We start from the raw sequence: 19,547 nt of genomic DNA on the forward strand, positions 1-19,547 counted from the left end.
TCTTCCTAATTTCGATCTCCGACAATTGTCATTCTTGCCATTCTGGCTTGTCCGTTGTGCTCGCCTTTATGGAACTCTTTTGACCTCTTGAGTAAAGCGTCTTGTTCGTTGACACCTTTATGGACTTCATCCAAAAATTCCACCTTTAGAAGTTCAATTCCTTCTTGTCTGTTGGGTGTGAGTTCCCTATCGCGACTTGCACTTCTCGTTCCCGAGTTGTTTTCCATCTTACATAGATTCTATATAATTTGAGTAAACTTTTGGTTCATTTACTTGGAGTAAATTTAAAAATTGACCTTTTTCTATAACATTTGAAAATGATTTCTCACTCTCTTTCAACCCTAGTGTTTGATTGGACATCTAAGCTATTTCTCGTTTTGTGTAATGATTCCTTTTCTTACTCTTTTTCCGAGTTACTAAGCCTTATTTAATCATAATTAGTAAAGATAGTATTCTTACTATAGAACTTTAAGCTAAAATTTTGAAAATACTTATATGATTTTTAATGGTTTTAAAATTAATGAGTGTTTAATCTCGTTGTTGGTGACGTCCCAATAATGGGTTTTCTCATTTATTGGTGTAGACATATTTTTTTTTTTTTTTATGTTTTGATATGAATGTGGATGTTCTTGTCTGATCAACAAGAGTATCACCGTTTCATTGAAAAGATACCTAAATTTTCTAATAACTATAATTTCTCCTTCTAAGTTTCGAGGGCGAAACTTTTTAAAAGGAGGGGTGATTGTAACGCCCCGTAATTTCGGACCGTTAATATATTTCGAAAATAATTTATTAATCAAATAAAATTTGATATTTAAGTATTTAAAGTAAAAATAATTCAAAGAAATATAATTTTATTATATTTTGAAGAAAAGTATTTATTTTGATAGTTTCGAGATGTTTAAAAATAGATTAAACCGTGTAAAACTTTTTATTTCGAAATAAGGGCGTATCGGGGGGAAAATGACAATTCTTTTGAACGTTGGGTAAACGAATTTGGAAATGGGTCGTATGAATACTCAATTTTCTTGTAATCTCGTGTTTAAAAACTTTGGTCTTGTCGGAATTTGCATTTGACTTACGGTTTTAATTATTATCGAAACGAGTCAAAACCGACTCGAAAAATCCCGACTCAAACCCGACTCCCTCCTTTCCTTTCTCCCTTTCCCGCGGACCAAACCCCCTTCCCCTTTCTTTTTTTTCTGATTTCCTTTGTTCATCATCATCTTCAACCTTCTAAACATTCAAAACCACCATTTTTCTTACTTTCAAGCTAAAATCACCATAATTTCTTCATTTCTTATCGGATTTTCACGAAATTTACATTTCCGGAATCCCCTCGTCGAGATCTACAACCTGGTATAATTTAATTTCAGTTTTCTTGAAGTTGTTTTAAGACGAATTTTGGGTAAAATTCGGTATTTATGCTTATTTGTGTGTTTTTATTGTTTATTTAGGTGAAGATTTGGAAGACGAGTTTGGGGACTCAGATATTGTCGAGGATAGCGGCTAGTTGTTGTTAGGGTTTGGGTTTTTAAGGTGCTAATTGCTCATTTTCTAGCTTAAGGTAACATATTTCGAGTTACTCGACGAATTATCGTCACAATCTTTGATTTTTGTATGTTTTTGGTGATTTTTAATTGAGTAGAAATTTTCACATGTTTAAATTTGATGCTTGCATGTTTAATTATGTCTTTTGTTAGTTTAAGTTAACAAAGTTGAATTGGGAACGATTAATTAGTGTTCAGACGATCTTATAATGAACGAAAATGAAAAAAAAGAGGAGTAAGGGTGGCGGCAGCAGCCCGGCAGGCCCACGGCTGGCCCACGGCGGGCTCGGGTCGGCCTGTTGCTTGTTTCGCGGTTTTCCATGCATTGTTCGTTATTTTAGGTTCATTAATGAGATAATTAGAATAAGTAATGTATGGGTAAACTTTTGAATTAAATCGTATTAGTAGTAAAAATTATGTTAATGGTAAAAATTAGGTTTATATTGGTAGTTGCACATGTTAGGGTAAATTATGAAATGAAATTGTAACGATTAGGCTCAAATTGAATTATATAGCTATAATTGTAATGTTTTGATGATTGTCTTGAAAAACCGAGCCTTAGTCCGTTTGGTGATGCGATGTCGATTAATTGAGTGATTGGTCGGCCGCAATTTAACCCGTGCACTGCCGCAGGGCTGGGGTTGCGGGTAAAAATTCGGTTGAATGAATTAGATAATCGGCCTTTTTCTTGTTTTAGGCCATTTATTATATTTTTATTTCACATGTGTAATTAGTTTATTTAAGTAGCTTCTTATATTGTAGAAACGGCCCTAGATTCCCTGAAGCCTTTAACATGGTTAATATTGTTAGAATTGGAAATTAGTATTGAATACTTATTGAGGATATTGTTGGATTGTTTGCTGAATAGACATTTATATAGCTTTTCACATGATAGAATGTTAGCATTTATGTTAGTAAGTTGGACTCTTTGCCCTCTTAAGGTTAGGTGGGTGTCTTACTTGTCTTGTGTGGTGTGGGCTAAAGTATTCAAGCTGGGACTAGCTGGGACTAGGTCCTAGGTGAGTATTTCGGCCTTCATCATAGATAGGTCTTTATAGTCTCTGACGAGTATATGTTCACTGCTTAATAGCCTTTGTGTTCCTGACTAGTGGATTTATATCCAAGTTGGGGCATGACCTCGTTACTTATTTTGATAGTAAGTGGTCAGCTTAAGTACTAGCCAACCCTTTGGTGGACTCCTTAGGGTACTCACTTTGTTTTAGAAAAATTGTGGGTCTTGGGTGCGGTGGTGTGTATCCGCATGTCTAGGTCTGCGCAGATTTTAGGCTAGGGTTGTGTTGTGTCTTGGCCATGTTTTATTAATATTAACCGCTGAGCCAAGATACCGGTTCGATTACCTTCCCTACCTCGTGGTATAGACTCGAGTTACAAAGTGACTATTGACCGTACTAAGAACTTATGCCTGTCTTTGATATATTGTCCTTTCTTGTATGGTGACTTTATGAACTGTAATAGGTGAGATGTAAGCCGGTTACAATTGATAAAGTTTGGATTACTATTTGTTATATGATTCACATGATAGTTTAGTTTGGTCAGTTTAGGGGTCATAGGTTAGATTACATGATAATTACATTGTTTATCATATTGTTTACATGTTACATTACATGTTACATTAATTTTGACGATTCGTGGTATCGGGAGGACTCGAAGTTACTCCCCACTGAATTGTGGCTTTCGTGTTTGTATAAAATGCGATTGACAGGTTGTTGATGCTTTGTTGGGGTCACAGACGAGCTAGTGAGCATAAGGAACCTTGGACCTAGTTTTGGCTATTCTTATAGTAAACCTTTTAACTTTTGGTTTTATATATAATTTGAAGGGACATATGTCTCCCTTTTCTATTTTTTAGGTTGTATCATTCTATTTTCTTATCGTTAGCTATGGCATGTAAATTAGTTCGTTAGCATTGCAGGTGTTGGCACCCGCCTCTTGGGAATGTTGGAAATGTTGTGATTGGTTTAGAAAATTTTTTGAAATTACAGGTTTTTATATAGTTGGACAAATTACAAACATATCCTACCAGTTTTTCCGTAGAATTTACGTAATTAATTAAGGCTAGATTTAAGGGTGTCACAATTTTTGACCCGGACTCCAAATATACTCTAATTACTGCCAAAACGACTGTAATGACACCTATATGACAACAAAGAGGTAGATACAAGTGTAAGAGTTACCTTTTATTAACCTATTTGTGAAACGTCATAAAATCGCGAAATATGCTGAACATGCGGCCCAATCATCACAGAGTGTTTGGCGGGAGCTGCAGAAACGAGGTGTCTACAGAGCCCCACTTTGACTGAGGCTTAGACAAGGCGAAAGTCAAATTATAGCCCTCAGGTTAATCGAAGATTACAACCTGAAGACTATGGCGACGCGAGGCGACTCAAGGGGTCTGAACCAAGGACCTGTCGTCGGGAACATTTTAGAGTATGTCGACTATCGAGGAGGGTCGTTTAAAGTCCATTAGACTACTTAAGGAAGCTCGCCAGCCATAAGAATAAACCATACCTGAGTTGGCTACGGCGTTTTTGGTACCGTTGGGAAGAATCATATAGGTCGACAATGATGCGTCCTTAGCATCGCTGAGGAAAAGAAGATAAAGGTTCGACACACCCTTTGCATTGATGAGGAGAAAATAAAGGTTCGACATGCCCTTTGCTTTGCCGAGGAGAAAATAAAGGTTCGACACGCCCTTTGCACCGTTGAGGAAAATAAAGGTTCGACACGCCCTTTGCCTTTTTGGGGAGAAAATAAATGTTCCACACGCCCTTTGCCTTGCTGAGGAGAAAATAATGTTTCGACACGCCCTTTGCATCGTTGAGGAAAATAAAGGTTCGACATGCCCTTTGCCTTGCTGAGGATAAAATAAAGGTTCGACACGCCCTTTGCCTTGCTAAGGAGAAAATAAAGGTTCGACACGCCATTTGCCTTGTTGAGGAAAGAATAAAGGTTCGACACGCCCTTTGCATCATTGAGAAAAGAAAATCAGCTCGGGCAGTCATAAATGAAATTCCGATAAAGGGGAGAAGCCCGTAAACTGTATTTGATGATCATCAATTTTTGCTGGGGAACACATCGACGATTAGGAACATCTTGATTGTCATGGAAGAAACTTTGAGCAATATTGCGAATATTGCTGGGAATATCTTCACTGCTGCTAGGGAGAATGAAGACTTGGGCGAAGCCCCTAGTTGTAGCAAGCACTGCTTTTGTTACTTATCTGCGTGGTTTGTAGCCACACAACAATGAGATCTAATAGCACATAAACACATATGCACGTAAGCAATCAGCAAGCACATAGACCTCAAATGAGGAAGCGCATAGGTTTTACAAAAGTTGTTTCTTTATAAAAGTTATTTAAAACTTGTTTAAAGAACTTTGTCGTTTTTAATGCATTATGCGTATGCAATGGGCTTTAGACACATGACTGACGCGGACACAGACTGTAACACCCCCATTTATTCAGGAGTCTTTAGTTAGATATCTCAAGTAAATAAGAGCGTTACCATCTCGATTTCCCGAGGTAGTGAATAACAAAGTCCCACTCACCAAAGTACTTTAAATTAAAACTTAGCGATTACATGTTTATTACAACTTAACTAACTAAAACTTAATATAAAATAAGATACAACTCGCAGCAGAAATAAATAAAGTGATCTCGTAATCTATGTGGTCTAGACTTCTAGGTAGATTGGCAAAATCCTCACGCATTTCCACAAGCTCCTAATTCAACTAATCTTTAGTACATGTCAAACCTGCTCCCCATTATGGTTCATCACAGGTGGTCACAAATACACAGTCAACCGCGAGGTTGAGTAGGAATTAACACTAACAACAAGAACATACGATAACAATCCACTTTCCAATCTCATAGCACAACTCCCTGACAACGTGTTCCTTTCCTTGACTTAGCACACCTCCCTTAACAACGTGCTCACATTACTTTGGTAACTCTCCCTTAACAACAACCGCCAATATGTAATAGTACCCCTCCCTCATAACGTACATATTACCATCACCCCAGTGTACAAACTCCCTCAACAACGTACAACTGACTATCGCACAACTTTTCACAATAATCACATTCACAATCGACGATAACAATTCAAATCACCTCATCAATATTATTAATATTAACCAACACGAATCAATATAATTCACCCTTCCAACAATTACAATATTATCAATCAACATATGCAATATAATTCTCCCATCCAACAATTACGATAATATCAACCAATACAATTCACATATGATCAATTCCACATTAACATAAACCATCAATTACACCAAACATTATCGAATAAGAGTTGAGTAGGATTTATCCCTACCTCGCAAGCAATTCCAATTAAACAGCTCAAGCAATCCAAATAATTAAAATAAATCCGAACCCGATTATAATTTCTTCACAATTGTCACATAATCAAAATATTATAATTCTTCCATCAATTATTAATTATTACTTTCCATTATTATTTACTAATTATAAATTCTATTCATTATTCAAATTAGTTAATTATTATTATTAAGGTCCACGATATTAGAAACCCTATTACAAAACAAACCCGAGCCACCCAAATTAACCAATTAAAACCCGTCAGAATAACAACCAACACTCCCTTCAAACACGGTTTCAAACCGTGTCCAACCACCCCAAAAACATCGTACAATCCCGACCCCACCAACCACCACGGTCACCAGCCAGGTTGCCTACCTCTTCCCTACACCACGACCCATCCAAACACCCTCTGACCACCAATGTAACACCCCGGTTTATAAAAGAAGCCCTCGTCAAGACATTCCCTGATAAACCGGGCTGTTACCAACTCGGTTTCCCGAGGTAGTGAATAGAAAATTAAACTCAAAGGTAATCTATATAATTATACATCTGAAATGAACAAGTCTCAACTGAAAATAAAGTCTGATAACTAAACAGAAATAAAAGTGGGCTAGCTCTAAGTCAGGCAATCCAAGTTCTCTTCCCATCCAGCTCCTATCAGTCTCTGAGGTACCTGTCAATCTGCTCCCCATAAAACGGTTCATCACAGGTGTTCACGAATACACAGGGTCAACCACGAGGTTGAGTAGGTAATACAATGAAACAACAAAATATGATATGCATGTTCCTCCATCACCTCCATCTCTGTCACAACTCCATCACACACATCCCCGGAACGCCCAGCCATACCGATCCCCGGCAGACTATATCAATCGACCGTCGTCGATATACCAGCTCAACGGCTGAGGTTATCCAGGGCAGGTCCTGCAGAACACGCCTGGGCCTTATCACAACATCACATCGTATCACAACCTCGTCATCACCACACCATCCTCCAACTCCAATGCATATGAAATGCTCAACAGTAATTATGCAACACAATAGGTATATCAATGAATGAAATCATGCCAGCTACCGAATGTTGTGATAACATAGTCAATACGATCAATGCAGTCAATCAACTTCCGTATATGAATCATAACGTAAATCAACAACCACGAATCAAGTCAACACAACTCAACAACAACGATAATAGGACAAGTGTATTTCCCTACCTCAAAGTGCCAGCAAATCCAATTAAGCAGTTCAAGCAGTCCAGAAAATAAAGCAACGAATTTGATTATCGATCCTTCACGAATCCGTCACCTAAAACAATTATAATATTTATAACTACTAGCTACTAAATATAGAAATATCCCAAAATAGGAGTTTTCCCGAAATACAATCCCGACACCAAACTTATGCCCAACTGATAACTAAAATAACCCGATTAGTATTTGCCCCAACTTCCCAAAATAGAAGTTACTAAAAATAGAATTTCTTAGAATGGAAACTTTCCCGATATAGTAACTTTTCTCTTTTAACAAACCTGACTCAAAAACTCGACTTGAATTATTTAAATGACTCGGGAATAATTTATTTAACTAATATGATAAATAAAAGATTAAACAAATTATACGATTAAGAATCCCGAATCGAACTTTAAACAACTCAAACAACCCCTCTTTAATTATTTAAATAACTCGGAAACAAATTAATTAATTAAGAATACTATAACTTAAATAATAAAGAAACGAATCAAACCCGCTAAGTACCACGCCCCAACCACGGTTTCCAACCCGTTTCCGGACTCCACACGCCACCTAACCACCGTGACAACCACCAGCCATGTCCCCCACTTCGACCCAGCCACCAACAACCACCCCCACTGGGGTCGATTCCCGCCGGCGAGTCAAACTAGCGCCGCCAATTGGCCTGGTTCACCACCACGCCTCACCAAACACCTCTGTTTCTCCACCTACCACCACCGCAACTAACCTCTAACTCCTGCCAAACAACCACAGCCCTACTCGCCGTCAAGCAGCGCACCCAGGTACAGTGGCACCACCATTTTGACCTCCCCCGAGTCCATGGTGGCGCCACCCCAAACCTACCCGTCTAAACCCGCATCAATCCCATTTTCAAATTCGTTTGTTACCTCCTATTGCCGCCACCTCTCACTGCCACTACTACCACCTAGGACCACCCTAACCACCACCACTACACTCGTCACATGCCCCACTAATCCTATACCCCATCCACAACCACCAGGAACACCTCCCTTAGTCACGAAATAACAAACAACCCACGACAGAAATACAAAAACAGAGGAAAGGGGGGTTGCTCTTACCTTTTTCTGCCGCCACTACCGCGACCAGGGCCACCCACGGTTGTCGACAAAGGTCCCTAGCTCCTCCCTGCTGCGTAGTCAACAGCCACACACTCTATCTCTCTCTCGAACTGCGTGAAGGGTTGAGATCCGTGTTGAAGAAAGGAGGGAGGCAGGTTGAGGGAGTAAGAAAGGAGGGAGGCGGGTACTATTAGGTTTAGGGTTAGGGTTAGGGTTAAATAGGGTTTAGGGTTAATTGGGCTTTAGGGTTTAATGGGCTGGACAGTTGTTGGGCCAGCTCAAAAGGTTAGCTCAAATTTCGAATTCCATATTAACCCGTCTCAATTAACTTACGATAGCTTAATGTAATTATCGACTCAACTATTATCCCGACATAATTAGTAATATAAAATGTATAATAATTAATATATAATAATATCCGTTTAATTGATTATATTATATAAAATACGGGGTATTACAGTCTTCCCCCCTTAAAATGAACTTCGTCCCGAAGTTCGCTCCCGTACTCGAACCTCAGAAGGGTATTGTATATCGTACATACGGACGTCACGCATTTCTAACACTGTTAACACACTCTTTTGACACATCCATTAAACATAATAGACACGAGATGTTACATTCCGCCCTCCTAAAAATAAACTTCGTCCCGAAGTTTTAGCTCGTCTTTACTTAACCCAACTAACTACAACTACTAACTACCTGAGAACACAAATGTATAACAACTAAATATTCATCTGAGAACCCGTCATCTTCCATCTAAATTCCGATTTCAGACTCAAGTAACTCAATAACCATGGTCTCACTGGACCGCAAACGTACTCGGCACAAAGGCCCCACAACTCATAACTCAATACCAGTAGTTTAACTACACTTTCCTTTTACACATCAACCACCTAAAGAAGTAGGAATAAAAGATATAGAACTCATTTGCATAGGTACCCCATAACGAAACATCTACTTGATCAAAACTACCATCTACAAACAAGGGTAATATAAACATCAAGATTTCTTAAAACATGGTTACGTCCGCGTAACCTCCATTATTCACAACTCACGCTCAAGTTAACTAATCCTTACCAAAGACAATCAATATACCAACTCTCTCAAGGAAGCTACCGTTACCAGTAAAAATCATTAGTAATTAATCATTTTACCAATCATTGTAATCTCATACCTTAGAAACATAGGGGATCAATCACATGAGAAAAGAATTAGGGTCAAAACTTAATAAATCGATTTATGAAAATTTATAACCTAATAGGTCCAGTCTGACTTTCCTTTACTTAATTGTACAGATTTAGGTCAAGACACAGAATCACCAATAAAATGAAGACAACCAGTTTCGTAGTACTTATCATCCTAAAAATATTTTTAATCCTCACAACAAAGGGTTTGGGGTTTATTCACGAATGACGAATGCACATTGATTGACAAATTTTACAACTTATTGGTCGAGTCAAACAAGTGAGTAAACAACGATATTGGAAAGTTAACGTACAAGACTATCATACATAAAATTTCGTTCTTGGTATTAAATATATTTAAACTGCACCCAACACCATGACATAAAAGATTAAATGTATTTAACTACACCAAATTTTACAAGTGTTCCTTACATATCATGCTAATATCAACATACTGTGTTAACACATAATTCACTTAATCACCACATTACATTTCCCGTTTTGACATTCGTACTAACCACAACCCACCAATTCGCTACATGAACGAACAACAAGACTAAATTAACCCACTACTTGTGACTCCGTTCTAGTTTCATTCCTCCAGACTAGTGAATCTCCTGGAACCATACCACCAGACATTGGCTGGAGATCTCATTCCGAATTTATACTCATACGACAAAATTTAACTTCATTTTCAAAACTTTTACTTTCATACAGGACGGGGAATAACTTTCCTAACATAAATCTTATAACAGAGTCGTCCACATAATCCATTTACAGCTTACTACGAAACTCAAAATCAGATAAACTTAATTCAATTCCTTCAAACAAAACGAGCTTAGGTGTCGACTCATATATTGTAATTTACAGGTTTATCTTATTCATTTCAGTCCTATCTTTACTAATGAACGACTATCATTGGAACCAATGCATATCATGTGAATCATCAAAGGGTTATCCCATTATAATTGTCAATATAATTATTATAAACAATCTTTATTAAAATATAAATGGGTAGTAACGACTCGAGAATATAGATATGTCAAATGTCGTGCTACAATTGCAAGAATCACTTTAGCATTTTATGACGATATAATGACGAACATATCCAATAAGAAATAACAACACTTTTTATTATCATGTCATAAGTTTAGGTTCAACTGAAATAATTTAATGCGATGAAGGTAAAAAATATAACTATGGGCACACAACTCATACGAAAGACATTAGAACTCAGATGCATCCTACATGTGTGAACATTTAGACATAATTATTATAATTATTCATGCGAGTATATTAGAATCAATCAAATTAACTTTTAACGCCATCAACTTACAAAGATATGACAATATAGATTTATATTTATATATATCCGACCACTATGCAAATATGACGAACATACCAGAGATATTACAACATGCCAACCGTATATAAAATATGCAAACAACTGGACTCGTATAAAATATTTCACCCTTGTTTAAGAATCAATTTAAGCTATTCAATTTTACTCATACTATCATGTCAACCATGTTATCACTAAACTTTAATTTTATCACCGGTTAAGATACATAAATACTGAACATGCTTGCTACTATCATTATATAAGGACATTATAAATTCACATTACTAAAGCTCATGAATTAACCAAACAATTGTATGAAAATTCAACATAGGACGCACATTTTAAATGTTTTGATTCACGTTGTAACTTCCAAAAATCGCGAATAAATAACCGTTCAACGAATACTTGAGTTAGATTACTTTTTATAACATACGGAAGGTTAAAAACACAGGGGAAAAAGAATTAGGTCTAAAGTACAAGAATTCCATTTTTAAAGAATTTTACAACTCAGTTGGTCCAAACGAGTATGTGACAGCAATTGGTCTGAAATTTGGGTCAGTTTGCAAAACTTATTATTTAATATAGAGACATCAAGATTTTTCGTGGCTTATCAATTTGAAAACATATGCGAATTTTATGATCGATGGAGTTGGAATTATGCAAAAATTATTAATACAATTTAAATGAGGATTTTTACAAAATCGTTGGTCAAAACATCACTGCACAGGAACTTCCTAACCACAGATCACAAGAATATTTATTACTCCTAATCCGTATATCCTATAAGCATGAAACCAACGCCAAATGGACACTAACTCCCGAGGCTATCTCTCATAAAATATTCATCCAAAGGCAATAAACAGAAAATAAGTGGCAGTAAGGTTAATTAAAGAGTAACATCAACAAAACGAGTTTCAGCACTAAGTCGTTCATTTCCTATGTCCCCATTCTTACAACTATACTATCGATACTAAACCATTCTAACTGAAACCTCGCACTGTGTACTTCGTAATATTTACCCCATAGAATCCCTTCGCATCTCGATCTACTCCGTACATCTAAATCACGATTTCTATGACTATAAACATGCAATTCAATAGTGTTTCTAATTACTATCACAAGACTATACTAGCATGGCTTTGGGATCACATAACCGCATATTACTAGACATAATAGTATTATCAGCACATCATTCAACATCCACCTAGGTAACTATCATCGACTCGCAATTATTTTCATGCTCACGACTACCACAACACTTCATTAATTATTAACCTGAACTCGAAAATTTATTTCTCATTTCCACAACATCATATGATCACGTCATCACTCATACAAAATACTTACCGTAACGTTGTCCTGCAGAATGGTTAGAATATATGGGTCTCAAGGTATACATCAACTCGATTATGCAATAATCAATGTATCAATCAGTTAATACTTAGGCAACGATATTTGAATTTCATGCTCAACCTTATGTAACTATTATACCCTTTCTCTCATATACACTCAGGGTTTTCCGGTTCAACTGAGAGGGTCACAGGTTCGGTGTGAGGGGGCCCCTAACTCATACCTTACCTTAGTGTGCTTCTAACAGTTCTATCCCGGGGTTCATTTTAATTAGACACATCCTAGGTTCATTGGGCTCATTGGTTTAGGCCTGAGGATCGTTCGCTCTGATACCACTTTGTAACACCCCGGTTTATAAAACAAGCCCTCGTCAAGACATTCCCTGATAAACCGGGCTGTTACCAACTCGGTTTCCCGAGGTAGTGAATAACAAATTAAACTCCAAGGCAATTTATATAATTATACATCTGAAATGAACAAGTCTCAACTGAAAGTAAAGTCTGATAACTAAACAGAAATAAAAGTGGGCTAGCTCTAAGTCAGGCAATCCAAGTTCTCTTCCCATCCAGCGCTTATCAGTCTCTGAGGTACCTGTCAATCTGCTCCCCATAAAACGGTTCATCACAGGTGTTCACGAATACACAGGGTCAACCACGAGGTTGAGTAGGTAATACAATGAAACAACAAAATATGATATGCATGTTCCTCCGTCACCTCCATCTCTGTCACAACTCCATCACACACATCCCCGGAACGCCCAGCCATACCGATCCCCGGCAGACTATATCAATCGACCGTCGTCGATATACCAGCTCAACGGCTGAGGTTATCCAGGGCAGGTCCTGCAAAACCCGCCTGGGCCTTATCACAACATCACATCGTATCACAACCTCGTCATCACCACACCATCCTCCAACTCCAATGCATATGAAATGCTCAACAGTAATTATGCAACACAATAGGTATATCAATGAATGAAATCATGCCAGCTACCGAATGTTGTGATAACATAGTCAATACGATCAATGCAGTCAATCACCTTCCGTATATGAATCATAACGTAAATCAACAACCACGAATCAAGTCAACACAACTCAACAACAACGATAATAGGACAAGTGTATTTCCCTACCTAAAAGTGCCAGCAAATCCAATTAAGCAGTTCAAGCAGTCCAGAAAATAAAGCAACGAATTTGATTATCGATCCTTCACGAATCCGTCACCTAAAACAATTATAATATTTATAATTACTAACTACTAAATATAGAAATCTCCCAAAATAGGAGTTTTCCCGAAATACAATCCCGACACCAAACTTATGCCCAACTGATAACTAAAATAACCCGATTAGTATTTGCCCCAACTTCCCAAAATAGAAGTTACTAAAAATAGAATTTCTTAGAATGGAAACTTTCCCGATATAGTAACTTTTATCTTTTAACAAACCCGACTCAAAAACTCGACTTGAATTATTTAAATGACTCGGGAATAATTTATTTAACTAATATGATAAATAAAAGATTAAACGAATTATACGATTAAGAATCCCGAATCGAACTTTAAACAACTCAAACAACCCGTTTTTAATTATTTAAATAACTCGGAAACAAATTAATTAATTAAGAATACGATAACTTAAATAATAAAGAAACGAATCAAACCCGCTAAGTACCACACCCCAACCACGGTTTCCAACCCGTTTCCCGACTCCACACGCCACCTAACCACCGTGACAACCACCAGCCATGTCCCCCACTTCGACCCAGCCACCAACAACCACTCCCACTGGGGTCGACTCCCGCCGGCGAGTCAAACCAGCGCCGCCAATTGGCCTGGTTCACCACCACGCCTCACCAAACACCTCTGTTTCTCCACCTACCACCACCGCAACTAACCTCTAACTCCTGCCAAACAACCACAGCCCTACTCGCCGTCAAGCAGCGCACCCAGGTACAGTGGCACCACCATTTCGACCTCCCCCGAGTCCATGGTGGCGCCACCCCAAACCTACCCGTCTAAACCCGCATCAATCCCATTTTCAAATTCGTTTGTTACCTCCTATCGCCGCCACCTCTCACTGCCACTACTACCACCTAAGACCACCCTAACCACCACCACTACACTCGTCACATGCCCCACTACTCCTATACCCCATCCACAACCACCAGGAACACCTCCCTTAGTCTTGAAATAACAAACAACCCACGACAGAAATACAAAAACAGAAGAAAGGGGGGTTGCTCTTACCTTTTTCTGCCGCCACTACCGCCACCAGGGCCACCCACAGTTGTCGACAAAGGTCCCTAGCTCCTCCCTGCTGCATAGTCAACAGCCACACACACACTCTCTCTCTCTCGAACTGCGTGAAGGGTTGAGATCCGTGTTGAAGAAAGGAGGGAGGCGGGTTGAGGGAGTAAGAAAGGAGGGAGGCGGGTACTATTAGGTTTAGGGTTAGGGTTAGGGTTAAATAGGGTTTAGGGTTAATTGGGCTTTAGGGTTTAATGGGCTGGACAGTTGTTGGGCCAGCTCAAAAGGTTAGCTCACATTTCGAATTCCATATTAACCCGTCTCAATTAACTTACGATAGCTTAATGTAATTATCGACTCAACTATTATCCCGACATAATTAGTAATATAAAATGTATAATAATTAATATATAATAATATCCGTTTAATTGATTATATTATATAAAATACGGGGTATTACAACCAATGTTACCACCTCCCATCGCTTGGAAAACCACGCCCAAACCTCACTACACCAACATCAACCCCTTTCAACCCGTGTCCCAAACAGCCCGACACCATCAACTACACCAACTCTCACCACCTCCAGCCACCACCGGTGTCACCACTGACCCACAGTGATCCCAGGGGTGGTCTATAATCCCTGGTACAGTCACAAATGTAACCGTAATGCCCGTCTTACAACAACCACGTAAATTACCCTGCTTTCCTCTGTTTTCCGCCACCACCGTGACCAAGCACCACCTGCCACCACGCCGAGGCCACCAATGTGGTCGAGTACCTCCCTTCATCACAACCTCACCTTACCCAAGTCAAGTCGAGGCCGATTAAGGGTTCAATTAAGGTTCAAATCCCTAAACTCGCATAGCCTTAAACCCGCCACCTTTAACCGCCCCAAAACCAACGGTCAATGGTGGTCGATAAAGGGTCAGGTCAGACTCATGGTAGTCTAGGGTTGCTCTGGGTCCAAATCACGAGTCCTATGGTTATTGCTAGGGTGATGTACGGTGGATGTAATAAACACGATTACATGGTTCAAAACGAATTCAGTTAAGTTTAAGACGGTTTTACCTTTTGTCGTTTAATTGCTCTTCCGTCTCCAAAAGCTCCTTATTCTATTTTATGAATTATTTTTCAGAATAATCATGTTATTTATAGTCTAAACCAATTATGAAACTATTACAATTACCTTATTCTAATTATTATAGGAATTACTTATTATTATTATTAATATTATTATTATTATTATTATTATTATTATTATTATTATTATTATTATTATTATTATTATTATTATTATTATTATTATTATTATTATTATTATTATTATTATTATTATTATTATTATTATTATTATTATTATTATTATTATTATTATTATTACCATTACAAATTATATATTATTATTATTTATAATATATTAGTCTTATCATAAGTAGGATTTTCTCATACTATCTTTACTAATTTTATTATTGCCATAACACTATTATTATTAGGCTTATTATTGATATAATTATTATTACCTTTACATATTATTATTTTCATATTATTATTATTAAATCCCGAAACAATTCCTGGTCACACTCAAACCAGATTAATAAATTTCGGGTCTACATAACTATGGCACACAGCCCAAAGCTCAATTACTAGTTAAGCCCAATTCCCGACTTGGATACTTAATTTGTTATTTAATTAATGTCTTATTTATTAGAAATGACTTTAATTAATTATTAAATTACATAAATTATTCTCATAAATTATTATCAAGATACGAGGTACTACACAGACCTTATATGGAGGCGAAATGTAGACTTAGGTTTGACTGACGCGACATGGGGATGAATCCGATACGACGTAGGGATAACTTTGCCTAAGCATGCGCAACCCCTAGCCGAGTGTAGGTGACAATGTGTATCAGTTCCAAAGGTAGAATAGTTGCAAGAATGATGACGGCATATAAATGCAAGGCATGAGCCATAGATCAGCTGTCTACATAGATGTCTTTCGCCGTTGTTTTCTATAAAAGAAACCCCTCTTGAGGCACGATAACTTCGAGAATTGATCTAAGACCCTCCCATTGTCCGGACCAAGCACCAGTTTGACTTGAAATAAGAGAGGAATAAGGGAATGGTGGAATCTCGGAAGAGAAGCCCCCAGGATGAGAAGATGACTCTGGAATTTGGTAAAAATGACTGGACGACAAAAAGGAACCCCCAGTAAAGAGGTAAAAATGGAAATTGTGGTTGGAAAGTTGAAATTGAGGTTGAAAGTTGATGGTCGAGGTGGTTGATAATTCAGATTGAAAGTTAAAAGTGGGGATGGTTGATAATTGAGAGAGAAAGTTGAAAGTGGAGATGGTTGTGTCCTTGAGGACTGCACTACTACAAAAAAGGTTTCTAGAAGCGCTTAGCTTGCAGCGCTAGTGTTATAAAGTGCTGACATAAGCCCAATTGACTCACGAAGGAGGCGCTTTTAAAAAGCGTTGCTCAATAACGCAATACAAGTAATAAATAAGAACCGGTATGAGTTTTTAAGAAGTCTCAAGACTCTCATTACCTTCCCCTTTCTCTCTTCTAAAATTCCCAAACTGCTCCTATTCTCTATCTCATAAAAACCTAAGCCATCTCCAAATCACTTGTTGGCTTCTTGTTCTCGAATTTCAGTTGCTCAAATTGAGACGGTTAGAATCTCGTTTATATTTTATTCAAAAATTCATCGATGTGATTCAACAGATCCAATCATGTAGATGCGAAAAATCTAGGGTTTCGTTAATGATTTTACGTATGATTCAATTACAATCAATTATTTGGTGGTTTCTCCCTTGTGTTTCTGGGTATAAACAATGAATATTGTAGATTTGTTTACATATATTTTGCAATTTTTTTGCTTTGATTTATTTCAGGATGGATTCGAGACATTGTTCATCTTCTATTAACGTGGCTTGGATACTGACGGCGGTGGAGCGTCTGATGAGCTAAAGGTATATCATTCTAGTTTCTTGGCCATTTCTCTACTGATTTTTAGGCCAGTCCTTAGTAAACCCTTGTCTCGGGGTGCAGCAAATATGATTTTTATGTGCTCTTTCGGTGTAATGGATACTTTTAGGTTTTGTTTTGCTTGATTTTACTTAATTTAGGTTGTTCAAGTTAATTGATTGGGCATTGATTATAGTTTCTTGGCCATTTCTCTACTGATTTTTAGTTCATTTTGTGACTTAATTGATTGGGCATAAGATGTCATTCAGAACATGTAGTTTCCATTGTGTGAGACGAATTGATTTTAGCGTGATGTGTGATGGTTACTGTATATGTCTATGAAGCAACATTTTACAAGCTAGTGTGTAATGAATGATGATGTCAAAGTTGTGAAAATGGGTGATTATAAGCAATAATAGAAACTGTAGTTCACTTTTATTTAACGGATATTCTTAGTATTGAAACAAGGAATCCCATATTTGTACATGGTTTCACAAATCTAAGTAAGAGAGCATATAAATTAGTACTGGTATGCGAGTTTCTCGAAGTTTTTATGAAGAGTTTTTGATTGACTAATGACTAAGTGATTGCGTTGGCTATGCTTGCTACTTCTGTTGAAACTCCAACTCAGTGCATTTATTATTTCAGAGATCTTATTAATGAATCGAAAAGCTGATTTCATTTTCTATGTGATATTGGTCTATTTGAAATATCTTTTTTTTTTTATAATGCAACAAGCATTTACAGAGATTGGTTTTTTTATGTGTGCTCCAATTGACACGTAGAAGTATTGTTCTTTGTTTTTATTCTGAACTAACTCCCTCCTAACTGGTTTGAATTAGCTCTCTCTTTCTATTAGCTGGACAATGAAACAATTGCCAATTGACTGAAGAAGGTAACAAAGAGGTTTTTTAACCATAAGGCAACTTTAGTGGGTAATTTGAACAAGATTTAACACAGCAGACTAAGGTGAATTCTCATTGGATTTATGAAACATTGTACCATTGTATTTGATTGCTTATATGCCCAAAGATGTATCGACATGGTGTTTCTTACATTGTCGTAAAAACTGTAATGTTTTGTTTGCATTGATCAGGTTTGGTTTGATAAATCCAGAGTATTTGATTACTTGCCTTTGGTATTCTCCATCTTTGAATGAAAATTTAAACCATTTTAAGGTATCTATGAATGCTAGAAAATATTTATTGTTAGTTTCTTTAGCAATGGACAAGCAAGTAGTGGCTGACTTGGGGATTTCCTATTGAAAATTTGCAGCTTACCAAACAGGAACACCATAGTCAGAAGATGCTCACTTAAAATTATATTCCTTCATTGATAAAGCCATTCTAACAGGTATTACTTCTCTTCTACGTGAATTTCATATCAGAACCTTTCCGAAATTTGAAGTCTCTTAGTATGTTACTAGAATAATAGAAAAGTTGTCGACTTTTCTTGATCATCACATCTTCTCTTGGTGCCATGTCTTTTCTCTCCTTTTAACATTTTAAGTGTTTTCTTGCTTCTCTTGTCAATAATGGCAATATATCATCACAGCTATAATATTAAATAACATTGTAAATTTTAATTATCTTATAATTTGATAAGCGACTTACATTGTTTGCACTTGAATTTTCAGTAATTCTATGTTCAAGGATGCTTTTCGTATCTCAAGCTCAAGCTTCATCGCATGGATTGCTTAACGGGCACCAAAGATGTCTTTGAAAGATGCCGCAAATAGTCACTTGCTAGTGCTGTGGTAGAGAAATTTGTGTTTGGATAGTTGGATACATTGTTTGATGTATTTTTTATTTGAGATACATTTATTCTTATTGTGTTTGACCATGTATTTGATGTTACAGTTGTTTAATGCTAAGAAATGTTTGTTTCTCGAAAAATTGTGTACTTGTGATGATAATGCAAGAAATATGTTTGTTAAGAAAGAAAAATAATATAAAATGGCGGGTGAAATACATAACATTGTTGATTGTAGTATAAAAGCAACGGTAAAAAGCACGTCGAGAAGAAAGGCATAATGGTGCATAATAGACGATGATAACATAGTAGTTGAGGCGCTTTAAAAGCGCTGGTATAGGAGAAAAATAGCGCGTCAATTTTTGCGGCGCTATAATTTAGCTATACCGACGCAATATAATAGCGCCGGGAAAGGGGGTAGCGGCACAGGCAAATGCGGCGCATTTGGAAGCGTCGGT

This window comes from Silene latifolia, chromosome 9 (assembly GCF_048544455.1).
Source record: "Silene latifolia isolate original U9 population chromosome 9, ASM4854445v1, whole genome shotgun sequence".
In the NCBI taxonomy this organism is placed as follows: domain Eukaryota; kingdom Viridiplantae; phylum Streptophyta; class Magnoliopsida; order Caryophyllales; family Caryophyllaceae; genus Silene; species Silene latifolia.